Raw genomic sequence first — 12,964 nt, forward strand, 5'->3', positions numbered from 1 at the left:
AGGCTGGCCACCCCTGGTCTAGACATTGTGGGTGGCTTCCCGAAAAGGCTCACAGACTAATACCACTGGGCCTTATTTCTTTATTTGCTGGGGAAAGGCAGGTGGGACCTGCGGGCTCTGACTCATGAGTGGTTGGGATCAGCAGTACGGCAGATGTGACTCAAGGCCTTCAGGCCATGTGTGCTGCACGCCCGTAGCCCACCCATCGCTAACCCAACTGCCAGGCACCAGTTAGCCATCCCCATGGGTTGCTGCTGCTGTCATATGTAACCCACCGGACAGTCAATGTGTGTTACGTACCGTCCCCGCTGTGTTCATGTTACACAAAGTGTGAGTCCATTACCATTCACAGCTACAGAGCCTGGGGCCTTAGCTCAAGCTGTAGAGACTCATGGATTACCTTCATTCTGGCCTCAGTGGTACCTTGTGGCAATGAGTTCCACGGTCTAATTGGATTTATTTATTCTCCATAAAGTGTTATGATTTAGGGTAAGAAATTAAGACAGCTGTTCCCTAATCTGGGCAGATTTTTGAGGGCACTGGAGAGGGTGTAGATAAACAGGGGATGGCATGGCCTTTTACAAAAGTCATAAGCATCTGAAAGATCTGTATGGCAAGAAGAAATGCAGCTGAGTCATCTTGCAATAACCTGATTAAAAAGGTCCTTTGGAAAAAAAAAACCTCTTATCGCCATGAAAATCTTTACACTCTGGTGCTTGTTTGCCTGATTAACTTTATAATGACTTAATGCAGGGAAATAGCAGTGCAGTAACATTAGTTACGTGCAAAGGGCTGTTTTGACAATTTGAATGCAAATGGCAAGCTGTAAAAAACAAAGACTCATGAAACAACAAAAATCAATGGAACACCAGGAAAGGTGTTCGAGAAATACCAGGTAACGAGGCGCTGAGCTCCCACAGGTCCGCCGCCTGCTCCCAAAGCCTTCGGAATAATTCATCCATCATTTATAAATATTGGGGGTTTCAGGCTGTTGCCTTGATCCCCCACTTGCAGGTAAATGTATGCTTCCTTGACGGGTCCAGCAGGCTGGGGAATGTTGTGTTGTCTAATCACAGCCCCTGGTGCTGAGGAGGAGCTAGCTTGCTACAGGTGACTTGGCAAAATTGCGTGATCTTTAGATCCAAATGCTCAGGCGAGTGGGTGTCGGCGTGTAGCGCCGTGTTCCCTTCACCGTCACTGTTATGCCTGCTACGTTTTAAACACTCCAGATCAGCTATAACAACACTGGATATTTATTTTATTTCAACTATCACTCTTATTTGTCAGGTGTATTTTTATGCACAGCAGGTGTCCCCTAATGGTGTTAAGGACTAAACAGAAAACTGACGGGGTTAGACACCCATTAGCTAATGGATTACTAAGCAAAAAGGACTCCATTTAACCCCAGTGCACTTAGCCCACGGTTGGGAGGAATGTTAAAGACTACAAGCTAACACTCCATCTTTACTTCATGGACCCAGGGGAAGAGAGCTCAAACTTGAATGCAGCTCTTTTGATAGACAGGTGAGTGAACATGGCTATCATTATGTAATCACACAGCTTTGGGACTATTTATCATCTACACAGCATGAACACCTAAAGCTGCTTGACCTGCTTTGCTGTGAGGCTGTCATTGCAACTTGATAGGTGTATGGAAGGGGTTAAGCAGAATAAAGTGATAGCAAAGAGAGCAAATGACCACAGTCCACCTACATAGAGAGTATAGTGAGTCTACAGCCAGGACTGATGCGTGAGTGTCTATTATCCAGAATACCATACACCTTTATAAATTAACAACATTTCATGTTTTACTAAGATCTTGTTCCAACACAGTCTTTAATCATTTATTTCAGATAGATGTGGCTCATTAGCATTGGAGCAATACAATCACTTTTCCCCCCTCTAAATCCCATGATTTTATTGGCCTATTAACAGTTTGATTTGTTGTCAGTGGGAACAAGGACGGATTCCAAATCAGCTATCATATTATCCTACAGGTATCCAGCAGAATGAATAGCAGACAATAAAGTCCAAGCAAGATGCACAAAGGTTATGTGTTCTAAATTCTTTAGCCTTTTACATCATATTTTATGTTTCCTTTCAAATACAAATACACTGCTCTGTACAGTCTGAGCCAGAGCTTGAAACTAGATTGTCACAAAAGAAGCAGAATATAAAAGGGCATCTTTGCAATTCAGGATTTGCCTTCCTACATGGAAACAAGTCACATTGGCTCTCACGCCCACCTACACAATAAGGAACAACCTTGCAACATTGGCTTTTGAGAATGCACCAATTCAAAAGGCATCTTCTATGCATACCAGTTAAGGGCCCAAGTCTGAAAACATGTATAGGCTTAATTTTAACCATGGGAGGAGTTCCACATATTTCTAAGGGATGGCTCTGGGGCTTGAAGTTAAGCATGCACAGGTGTGTTTTCAGGATGGAGGCCAATGGGAGGACGCCGCAGACCACTAAAATCTGGAGAGGGTAAAATTTGGCACTGTGCCTCTATGGATATGTCTACACTACACCCTAAGCCCAGGTCAATGGGACCCCGGCTTGTGGATTTGGTGTGTCCAAGCCTGCACTTGAGCATCCACACTGCACTGTAAACCTGGGTTTACAAATGCTGGACCAGGGTCTCACAGCTGTGTTACCGTGTGTCCGTACTGCACTACGCAGCTCTTCTGACTTGGGTCTGTGGCTTGACGTGCATCCACACTGCAAAATGCTCAGTGGGATTTAGGCTCTGTCTCAACTCCCCCCTCCTTAGTGAAAAACTTTTTCACTAAGAGGGTGGTGAAACACTGGAATGCGTTACCTAGGGAGGTGGTAGAATCTCCTTCCTTAGAGGTTTTTAAGGTCAGGCTTGACAAAGCCCTGGCTGGGATGATTTAACTGGGAATTGGTCCTGCTTCGAGCAGGGGGTTGGACTAGATGACCTTCTGGGGTCCCTTCCAACCCTGATATTCTATGATTCTATGATTCCTCCCCAAGCAGGGTCCTAGGACCAGGGTCCGGAGTGCTTGCTGGCTCAAGTCAGACTGGCCTGTGTGTAAATAGAAGTGGGATTAGGGCGCCAAGCCCCACTTACTGTGCGGCGTCGCCATGCTCTAAGGCTCCATCTACAATGCATTAAAAAACCCAACCCACAGGCAGTGCGTCTCAGAGCCTGAGTCACCCTTGTGCTACAGGGCTGGAGTCTGGGCTCGGAGAGACTTCAAGGACCACCTCTCACATTTAGGATGGGATTTAGGTGCCTAACTCCCTTAGGCACTTTTCAAAATCCCAACTAACCTCTAGGGGTGAAATCTTGGCTCTGTTCCAATCAATGGCAAAACTCCCGCTGAGGTCAGTTTGGAGCCAGGATTGTAACCGAGGTCACCCAAGCAACGAATGGAGCAACACAAAGAATACACTGCTAGTCGATGGAAAGAGAATTGTACGGCTGGCAATGAAGCCAGACTAAAGTTACAGAACCCAGAACTGAATCCAAGGAACACACCGGATACAACTTCAGCTACATCCTCTGGGCGTGAGAGAGTTTAAAATACTTATCTAAGCATATGTCCAACATAGCAACCGGTTTGTTTGCTCCTGGACAATGATTTTACTGAGCTTCAAGATCACCAGGGTATTTATTTAATTCAGATTCTTTATTGTTCTTCCGACATATTGCTGGAGTTAATTTACAGCGGTTGCCAATCGTGATGGTAGTTGCCTACCCAGCAGTGGTTCCCATTTGGCAAGCTCACGACATGGAAAGCAGCGGGAGAGAGCAGAAGGGGGTCTCCCTCTCTACTCTCACCTTCCCCTGCGATAGACAATCTTGTCCACTACATCAGCGCACACGTGGCTGAGCAGTGCCGAGGAGCTGACAGCTGCTTAGGAAAAAAAGTCGCTCTGTTTTCACCATCACAACTCCTTCAGCGTGGTCTCTTCAGGTCTAGGTAGACACACGTCACATGGGTCATATGGGTAACCCTCAAGGTCCTGTCCATTTCTGTCACCATATTAAATGGAAACCAGCTGCTGCGCACGTCAGACTTCTGCAGCACAGCCAAGCTGCGTTATCTAAAAGTTTCATGGTGTGATGAATTTAAAGGTTTGGGAATTTTTTTTTGGTACCGTTGTCTGTTGGTGAACCCTTGAAATTCACCTTACGCTCTCTCTCGCTCTCTCTCTTTACCTCTCAAGAGCTGTAGCCAACAAATCTACTTTCATGCTGAAAAAAAAAATCAGTAATTTATGCAAATTAGAAAACTGATTAGCATAAAGCTTCTACTCGTAATAGTGGGGTTACTGAAGTGGGTTGATAGGTAAAACGATCTCCTTAGTGATAATTAACTTTGATCTCTTAAAAAACAGTTAACTTTAATAAAAGAGAGAACAAATGACATTTGCATCATGGCAACTGTAAAAAGGCAGAACATCAACTTTAGTTGCAGACTACTTGATAAGCCCTGTTCTCAAAGTGAATATACTAATTTAAAAGCAAAAATGACAAGATTTGTAAAGGACTGTTAGGCTGGTTCTTACAGCCTGTGCAAATTCCCACGCACTGAGATGAGAAATTGCATATATTGATAGGAATGAATGTACACATACATGAGACTGATATGTATTTATCGACAACAAAATAATAAAAAATACCGTAATTGACTTTTCTATAAGCCCTAACCACATGCCTGTGATGTAGGTAAATATTATCCCTATATGAATGTAACTGGGAAACAGACACAGAGCAGTTAAGAGACTTATCCAAGGTTACAGGATGACTCGTGTCAGAGCCAGAATGTCTGGCTCCTAGTCCTGTGGGCTAAACTCCCAATGCTGTTCCTTCTCATTACTGAAGGTAACCAGAGTCTCCAAGCTAAATACAAGGTGGAACAGACTGTTAAGCATAAGGGGTTAACACATGTAGGAGACCACTTAAAAAGAAGTGGGAAATGAACATGAAGTGGGCAATTATCATCTTTGCAGGCATAGGACAATGGAGGGAAAGTAGGCAGCCAGGTGTGTTACAAATGGTTGTAAAACCAGTGTCTCTGCTAAGTCCATGGTTCAGCAGAGTGATGAATTTGAGTTCCTAGGCTCTTCTTTTGAAGGTATTGTGCAGGTTTTCTTGGAGGCTGAATAGTGAGAGGTCAGCTATGGCATGATCCCTCTTTGAAAAGTGTTTGCCCACAGCTGATAGGGTGTTTTATCTTTTATCCCTTAGAGACAGCTTGGTGGTTTATTATAGGTGGGGCTATTAGCCTATTAGTCAGGCGGCCTGACACATCCCCATTATAAGACCCTGTTTTCAGTTGCTGAGCGCTCAGGTTTCAATCCAAAAAGGACATTTTGACACCATTCTCTTTTCAGTAAAACATTCAAAAATGTTTCATTTTTGTTCCATTGTGGAAAGAAAACCTCAAAAGTTGCAATGAAATGGAATCATCATTCTACCAACAGCTCTAACATGAGGGGAGAATTGGGACTGGCCTGACAAAGAGCTGAGGTGGTGGTGGGGGGGAAGGCGGGGGGAGGGGGTAAGGAGATTGATTAAGAAGCCCAGGGAGGGAGACTGGGAGCCAGTGGGGACAGGAGTAGGAAAAGAGACTGACTGAATGAGAAGCTGGGAGGGGAGAAACTGGGACTGGCTGGGCAAAGAGACTGGCACTCGGAGAGACAGGATGGGATCTGGAAATAGGGGGTCTAGTTTGGGGAGGAAACTAGGCAGAAAAGCTTTCTGCTCATGAGTGCACACTCCCCTGTGGAGCCTGGAATAGACCCCAAATATTTGTGTCAACAAATATTGTGAAGCTTGCTGCCAAAGTGTCCCATCCCCCTCTAGTGCTGGTCCACATAGAGGATGACAACCTACTACTGCTAGTAGTTATTGTATTAGCTCAAGCGAGAGAGGACTGTGTGGTGGATCTGAGGGTTCTGACTCTGCTGATGACCCATGTGGGTGTCAGTATGATGCCACATGAGAAACTTTCTTTTTTTCAGTTTGTTTTTTAAAAACCTAGGAAATCACACACACAAAATTACTGTAGCCCCTCCCCCGAGGCATGGTTCAAGCCTCTTCCCTGAAGCTTGCTAATCGCAATGGCTTCTCCCCCACTCTTCCAGTGGTTGGAGCCTGGGTTCTTTATTTCAGCGCCTGGTGCCTTCACCTGAGGTGACTCCTCTCTGTGTCTGGGATGCTGTCCCTTGGGAAAATAACTAACTCTCCTACTCTGTTCACAAGGAATAGACCCCTGTCCACATACAACACAACACATTAATATAAGCCCCAACCCATGAAATGTTACACTCAGTATAACACAGGGGACTTTACTTGGGCCAGGAAACAAAGGCTCACAGGAAGGAAAGGATTGAGATTAACTAAAATACTAAAACAACAATAATATAACAAATTCTCCACTTCCCCACAGCACACAACCCTCATCTCCCTCCCTAGCATCTTTATGGGCAAATGGGACACGGAGGATAAGTCCTGAGATAAGTGCTGCAGTACTGGGAACTGGCTGGCTGACACAAAAAGAAAGGGGTTCCCTTACTGAGTCTTCACCACTGAGTAGGGTAGGGTCCTCTCCTGGCTTCCTGGCTTGGTGTCCTATGGAGGTCCTGGCTGACTCTGGATACGTGGTGCCGGGTTGGTCTCTGCCTCCCGGACCACTGGTCTCCGCTGGGCTGGCACTCCCCAGTCATGTACTAAATCCCACAATAGTCTAAGTCTTCTGTATTGTGGGGAGTGGGAGTTGAGTAAAAACTTGAGAAGCCATGTTACTCCCCACGCCGCTCCAAATCCAAACAGCACAAAAAATGAAACTAACCCTAGTCCCTTTGTGTCTGCATCAGGCTGTCCCCTCCCACAGAAAGACTGAGCTGTCATGGCTCCTCAGTGGCCCAGCAAACTGTTCACATAAATCACTCCATGTGACGTCCCCATTGGCTTTTATCGGCGTTTCCGATTTATTCTGTCCCCCCACCCCACCCAGACTCTAAGCAGGCTGGGAAATGGTGTCCTGAGGCTCCAGAGCCATTGTTGTAGTCCAGAGGGTAGGACCCCTAGAGGCCCAGTTCAGTGTTCCAGGTTCCATTAATGCTCCAAAGTCAAGTACCCAAAAGTTAGAAAATGGCAGAATGAAGGCTGCTTGTGCACTCTTAATTCGGCCTCTTAGCCTTGGAATCTATGAATCTATGGAAATGGAACCCAGATGGATATATAGAGACCATTTCTACTACTGGGATGAACTTGGGAAGATTTGGGGGGAGGAGAAAGATAGATTAGAGATGTCAAGATAAAAAGATGAATTTGCTGGAAGTTTTTAATCTCAAATCTTGCTGGAAGAGAATTTCAGGGGTTCTTTTCTCTTTGCTTGCCCCCAGTATTTGCACACTATATATGCAGTCCAGAAACATTTTAATGCTTCAAACTAAAATGACCACTTTCTTTCTCTTTCTCTTTGTGATTACATGAGTTCGGGCTTCCTTATTCCTTTCTCGTGGCCTGAATGACTGACTCCCTCGGGTGTTGGATGAAGCCTGTGAGAGTATGTCGACTCTGCAATAAAACAGCCGTAGCTGGCATGTGCCAACTGACTTGGGCTTGTGGGGCTCAGACTGCAGGGTTATAAAATTGCACTGTGGATGTTTGAGCACAGGCTGGGCTCTGAGACCTTCAGGGATCCCACTGACTTCAATAGTTGCTGGATCCAGTTCCAAGAGGCCATGCTTCCTGGATGGCCCAGTCTTGTCTAGACAGGAATGTTGGGTTGTTTGTAGCCTGTGTTAACTGACTGCGAATTAACATTGGTTATGTTAACTCAACTGTAAGATATTCGCAGACATTTGTTTATCGTCAGCTGAACCACGACCAGAAACAAATGTGTGTGAGATGTTTAACTAGGACTGGCTGAGAAATGAAAAAATAAATAAAAATAAAAAACTTCAAAGCCATTTTCCCCCCACTGGGTTCTAAATGGGCCCATTTCCCCCCATTTGTGACATTTTTAGCAAGATATTTTGTCTACTTTTTTTTTGGTTTTTAGTAAATGAATAATTTTTATTGGATTTCAATTAAACATTGCTTTAGGAAAAAATCACAAAAAATCATTAAAAATGATTTTTTTTAATAATGTCAACACAGTTTTGCAAAAAAATTCATTTTGGAAAACAGGCCGCTGTTTTGATTAAAAAGCTTTTTGATCGGCATGAGTGTCTACCTAATACAAACACATGCACAAGGGTCTGCTAGTTTCTACATTTGCAGAGTGTCCCCCAAACTGATGATATACAATGCAGCAGTGACAGCATCCCATTTATATGGATGTGGAACATGGACAGTTTGCTGCAGATGCTTGAAGCAACCTGAAAAATTTCACATGTGCTGTCTCCGCTCTCTCTGAAGGTCCGCTGCGGACACAAAGTCTCCAACTTTCACATCCTTGAAAGAGCACAGACAAGCAGCATTGAGGCAATGATCAGTGATGCTCAGCTTAGGCGGACAGGGAATGTTATCAGAATGGGCAAAGCTAGACTCCTGAAAAAAGTTTTCTAGAGTGAACTGAAACTCAGAAAGCACAGGAAGGGTTGTCAACAAAAACACTTCAAAGACACCCTTAAGCAGAAGCTCGCCTCATACAGCATAAATATTGATAACTTTGAAGACAGCCACAGACAGAGTTGAATGGAGAGCAACGATCAATAAAAGTTGTAAACACTTTGAGGAAGACAGATACAAAAAACTGACTGAAAAAAAGGGCCAAGTGCCATGCCAAGTCTTTGGTGAGAGCCTGCACATACTGTGTGATGCCGGTTCGTGACCAATCAGCCCATCCAGCCACGTGAGAGCACGTGATACCATGACATCATCCTTGGGCATGGCCAACAGCCATTCATTTACACTTACAATTGTGTTAGTTAACACACATTAATTTGCAGTTAATAAAGCACATTTTACACCCTGACTAAAAAGTCTAAATATAGCCCATATGACTAGCAAGGAGTTTCTGGCCAGATGGATTTTTTCCTTGCTCATCACTAGAAACAACTGAATCAGTTCAGCTAAAATATAATGCAGATAAATGGAATCTTTATCCCAAATTCAAACTGAAACTTCATGAGGGTTTAATAGGTTTTGTTTACTACTTTTTGCTCTATATCTCTTCACTTCAGGGTTCGGACCCAACTGAGAGTAGGCAAAGTGGAATAAAGAATTGCGTTTGGCCTGCTTATGCCCTACTGTAATCGGAACGAAAAAAAATTCCATGCTGCCTTAAAATAGCAGGCCTGATTTAAATGGAAAGCTCTAAAAGTCTTATCCTTACCTTTCCCAGACCTAAAAAAAAGCAGCAAAAGTCTGTAAGCAGTGTGTAATATGCCTAGTTGGCAATATTTAAACTCATCAAGTAGTGTTTCAACCTTCATTCCAAATTTCCTGGCTTCTGTGGGTTTAATTCAGACCTCTTTTGTTCTAATGTCATTTTAATGAAGATTTTATAAGGTACAGTTCCAGCATATTCACTAAAATTAGAGCTGTCAAATACTGTCATCATGAACTCTGAGGAAACTTATCTGGGTTCAGGCTTTGTTTACAAAGTCTGACTCAGGTTGACGGTTGTTTGCAAAGCTTTCAGGGAACTGGGGTCAAGTTTCAGGCATATTTACATCTCTTTCTGCTTTCATCAGAGAACCTGATGTTGGGACCTAGATTAGGCTATGGGGTTTGGTTTTGTGGCCATGCCAAGGCTGAGGGCTGGATTCACAGTCAATGGTGCAGAACTCTTGTGGGCTGTTTTGCTGATATTTTGTCTCAAATTGGAAGAAATTTCATGGGATCTGCTGATTTCATGAGATTTCCACCCTCGTGGACCACAGCTGAATGAATTCCAGGAACAATGTCCCCCCACCCCCCAATTTGGATTCAGCACTGTAGAGACCTATTCTTAGCCAAGGTTTCAAACCAAAACCACACTGAAATTTGGGAAGGGGGAAATATTTAGATGTATCATTTCTACTGGGGACCATCCCTAGTGGAAACCAGGAGAAAACACACGGTGAGGTTTCTAGTTTAGACTAGCTAAAACTGGGTGATTTCACTGAGTTTTGCTGGGTTTGTTCACTCACAGAGAAACTCATACGGATACTCAAGGGGTGGAAACCCACTTGAAAAAAACAACAAACAGGATTTCACGAAGCCCAGTAAACCAAAACCAAAAGCTGTTCATCTCAGTGCTAGTTACCATCCTGGCCCTATCCAAAGTGGATCTGGTTGATATGCAGGTCAGTGGTGAAGACAGAAGACAACAGGAAAAGAGAGGTTGTATATAACTACGGTATACACATGCGCGCGCACACAAATGTGTACACACAACTGAGAGAGAAGATTAGATTATTTTAAGTAGTTAATTTAAAACAGTATCTTAATAAAATCTATAGTTGAAGCTGTTTTGTTTCAGCACATTTCAATTCCTGGATACCATCTTAGAACCTCTGTGGTAAATGTAAAGCTCCAGGTACAGTGAGTCTCTGCAAAGAAGCTGTTGAAACATCTCAATGTATTTCCTCTCTAGCTACTACAGATACAGACCATTCTGACCACTCCCCGAATCATCTCATCCTGTCAGCTCTCTTCCCTTGATACACATGAAGTTAAAGAGAAATGGCTGTCTTCCTAATTTCTGTTTCCATCTAATGTCAGGGGAAAGGGGAAGGCAAACATTTTTTAAAAAAATGTGGGTATTTTTATGCATCTTTTAAAAAGAAGAGACATTTTTTTTACGGTACTTAATAGACCTTCCTTGCAATTTAAAACTGATTTCCAAGAGCTCAGCTATTCAAATCTCCAAAGCCTATTTGAAGGCACATCTGAAGGCGCACCCTGCAACCTGTGTGTAGCAAACTCTTTTGAATCTTGTCCTTGAAACAAAAATTAGTGCCCCATGGGAACTCGGCAGTGCAGACAACCAGTAACTGCAGAATGACTGAAAGCAGAGCCAAGAGTCCTTGCAGCCAGGAGGGAGGAGAGGGATGAGAGAGAGAGAGAGTGTGAAGATGAGAAAAGCCTTCAGGAGCCATTTGGGAGACAGTCACTGGGAAGAAGAAAGAAAGACATGCACTAAAACCAACAGAAACACAGGTGGAAATGGCCTACTGGGAAATCAAGCTGTCAACAAACAAAAGCTGAAGGCCAGAAATCAGTTTCAATAACAGCCCCTGCTAACAGGGCTTCAGTGTTCAGTAAATAAATTAGCAGCAGCTTTGACTGTTTGTAAATTAGTAGCGACACCATGAAAGAAACAAATGACTTGCTTTTATCTGGAGTGGAAGCATTAAACTTCCAAAGAAATCCTTGCCGGCGTAAAGAGAAACAGCTGGTTAAATCAGCCCAGGTTCAAATAATACTAATAATAAAAGTTTCATTTCATTTATCAGCGGCTCAGAACTTCATTTAGAGCTAACCAGACCCATCTACCTCTGGGCCATTTCTGACAGCAACTCCTCCTGGACTAGTTTGTCATTTAGGATATGTGATATAAAAACATGATAAATATATATATAGTTGAAAGTAAAATAGGGTTTGGACACTATGCAATTAATAGGATACTTTGAATCCTATTCTCAGCTGGTGCAAATCAGCAAATCTCCATTGACTGCAGGGAAGCTGTGCCAAATTACCTCAGCTGAGGATCTGACCCTTCGTCTGTAATTAAACAGGAGATAAGTGAGGGGCTGGGCAGTACAGTCACTCATTGAGAACCTGATTCAGGAAAGCACTTAAGCACCTGCTGAATGGTAAGCAAATCCTTAAATCCCATTGACTTTACTGGGATTTAAGTGCATGCTTAAATTGAGCACATGCTCAAGTGCCCTTTCTGCCTAGGGATGCTTACTGAATCTGGGCCGGTGGTTAGATGTGTATATTTGTTGCAATAAATAAGTATAAAAGAAGCATCAATGCCAGATCCTGAGAGCCTTTGACACCAAATAGAAAAACAGTCTGATGAGAAACAAACCTGCAGCTTCCAAATGGGATGAGCCTTTTAAATCTATATTTTGTTTGTTTATGTGATGCTGGCCGTGCTGTGTGTGTTGGTGACTGAAGGCAGGTCAAAGAAGCAAGACTTGCACTTGGAATGGAGGGAGGGGCTCTGTGAGGCGGTTCTTAGATCCGATGGGAATTCATCCCACAGTCATGGCCAGGCCCCAGAGACAGCTCAATCTCCTGCATAGATGAGCTCTCCCCCTGCCATGGACAGCTCCATTGTGCTTGAGGAGCAGAGTTGTCAGCCACCGGCCTCATCCCTGTGTGTCAGTCCTTTCTTATAGGTATCCTGGGCCCAGGCCACTGGCCACCTGGCAGATAAGAACAGAGATCTTGAATTTGACTTGATGCGATCTCTCATTAATACCCCAATCTCAGGCAGACAGGATTTGCTCCCATTGTGCCTGGCTCACACCTTTAGTCTTCACTTCCATGAAAAGTAAATTTTACTTACAAGTTTCCAGAGGAGAAAGAAAATCGGAGACAAACTGCTAAGATTATGTGGTACGTGGTAGCAGCCAGCATGGATCACGCCCACGTGAAACACGCCCAGTTATAAGGAGAATTTAATTCCATTAAGGCACATATCACATATTTTGGTGTTAAGTAAACTCAGTGTTGCACAGGAAGGTCAACAAACAAACCTGAGTTCTAGTGCCTGGATAATAATACAATAAGGTAGATAAAAAAAATCTATTCAATGGATAGGAACCAATGAGTTATCATCAATGAGTTTATGTCTGAAGAGAAGGAGGTATCAATTGGTCTCCCACAGGAATTGATACTGGGGCCAGTATTAATCAATATACTCATTAGCAGCCTAGAGGAGAATGTTCATTCAACGATCATCAGTTCCATGGAAGATGCAAAGGAAGGGGGAAGAGATGGCAAAGGGAGAAAATTACCTATCAACAATAGAGT

General features: G+C 43.6%; 1 long non-coding RNA gene across 1 annotated transcript in view; it reads right to left on the reverse strand.

Annotated features, from left to right (window-relative positions):
* Positions 1–3,682: 3,682 nt before the first annotated feature.
* The window catches only part of LOC141991847 (uncharacterized), an 85,012-nt gene continuing 75,730 nt past the window's right edge, over positions 3,683–12,964 (reverse strand). The window contains exon 4 of the long non-coding RNA XR_012640483.1: positions 3,683–4,228. This is a non-coding gene — a long non-coding RNA (uncharacterized LOC141991847). The remainder of the gene's footprint in view (positions 4,229–12,964) is intronic.

The sequence above is a fragment of the Natator depressus genome, chromosome 8, assembly GCF_965152275.1.
Source record: "Natator depressus isolate rNatDep1 chromosome 8, rNatDep2.hap1, whole genome shotgun sequence".
Classification (NCBI taxonomy): Eukaryota; Metazoa; Chordata; order Testudines; family Cheloniidae; genus Natator; species Natator depressus.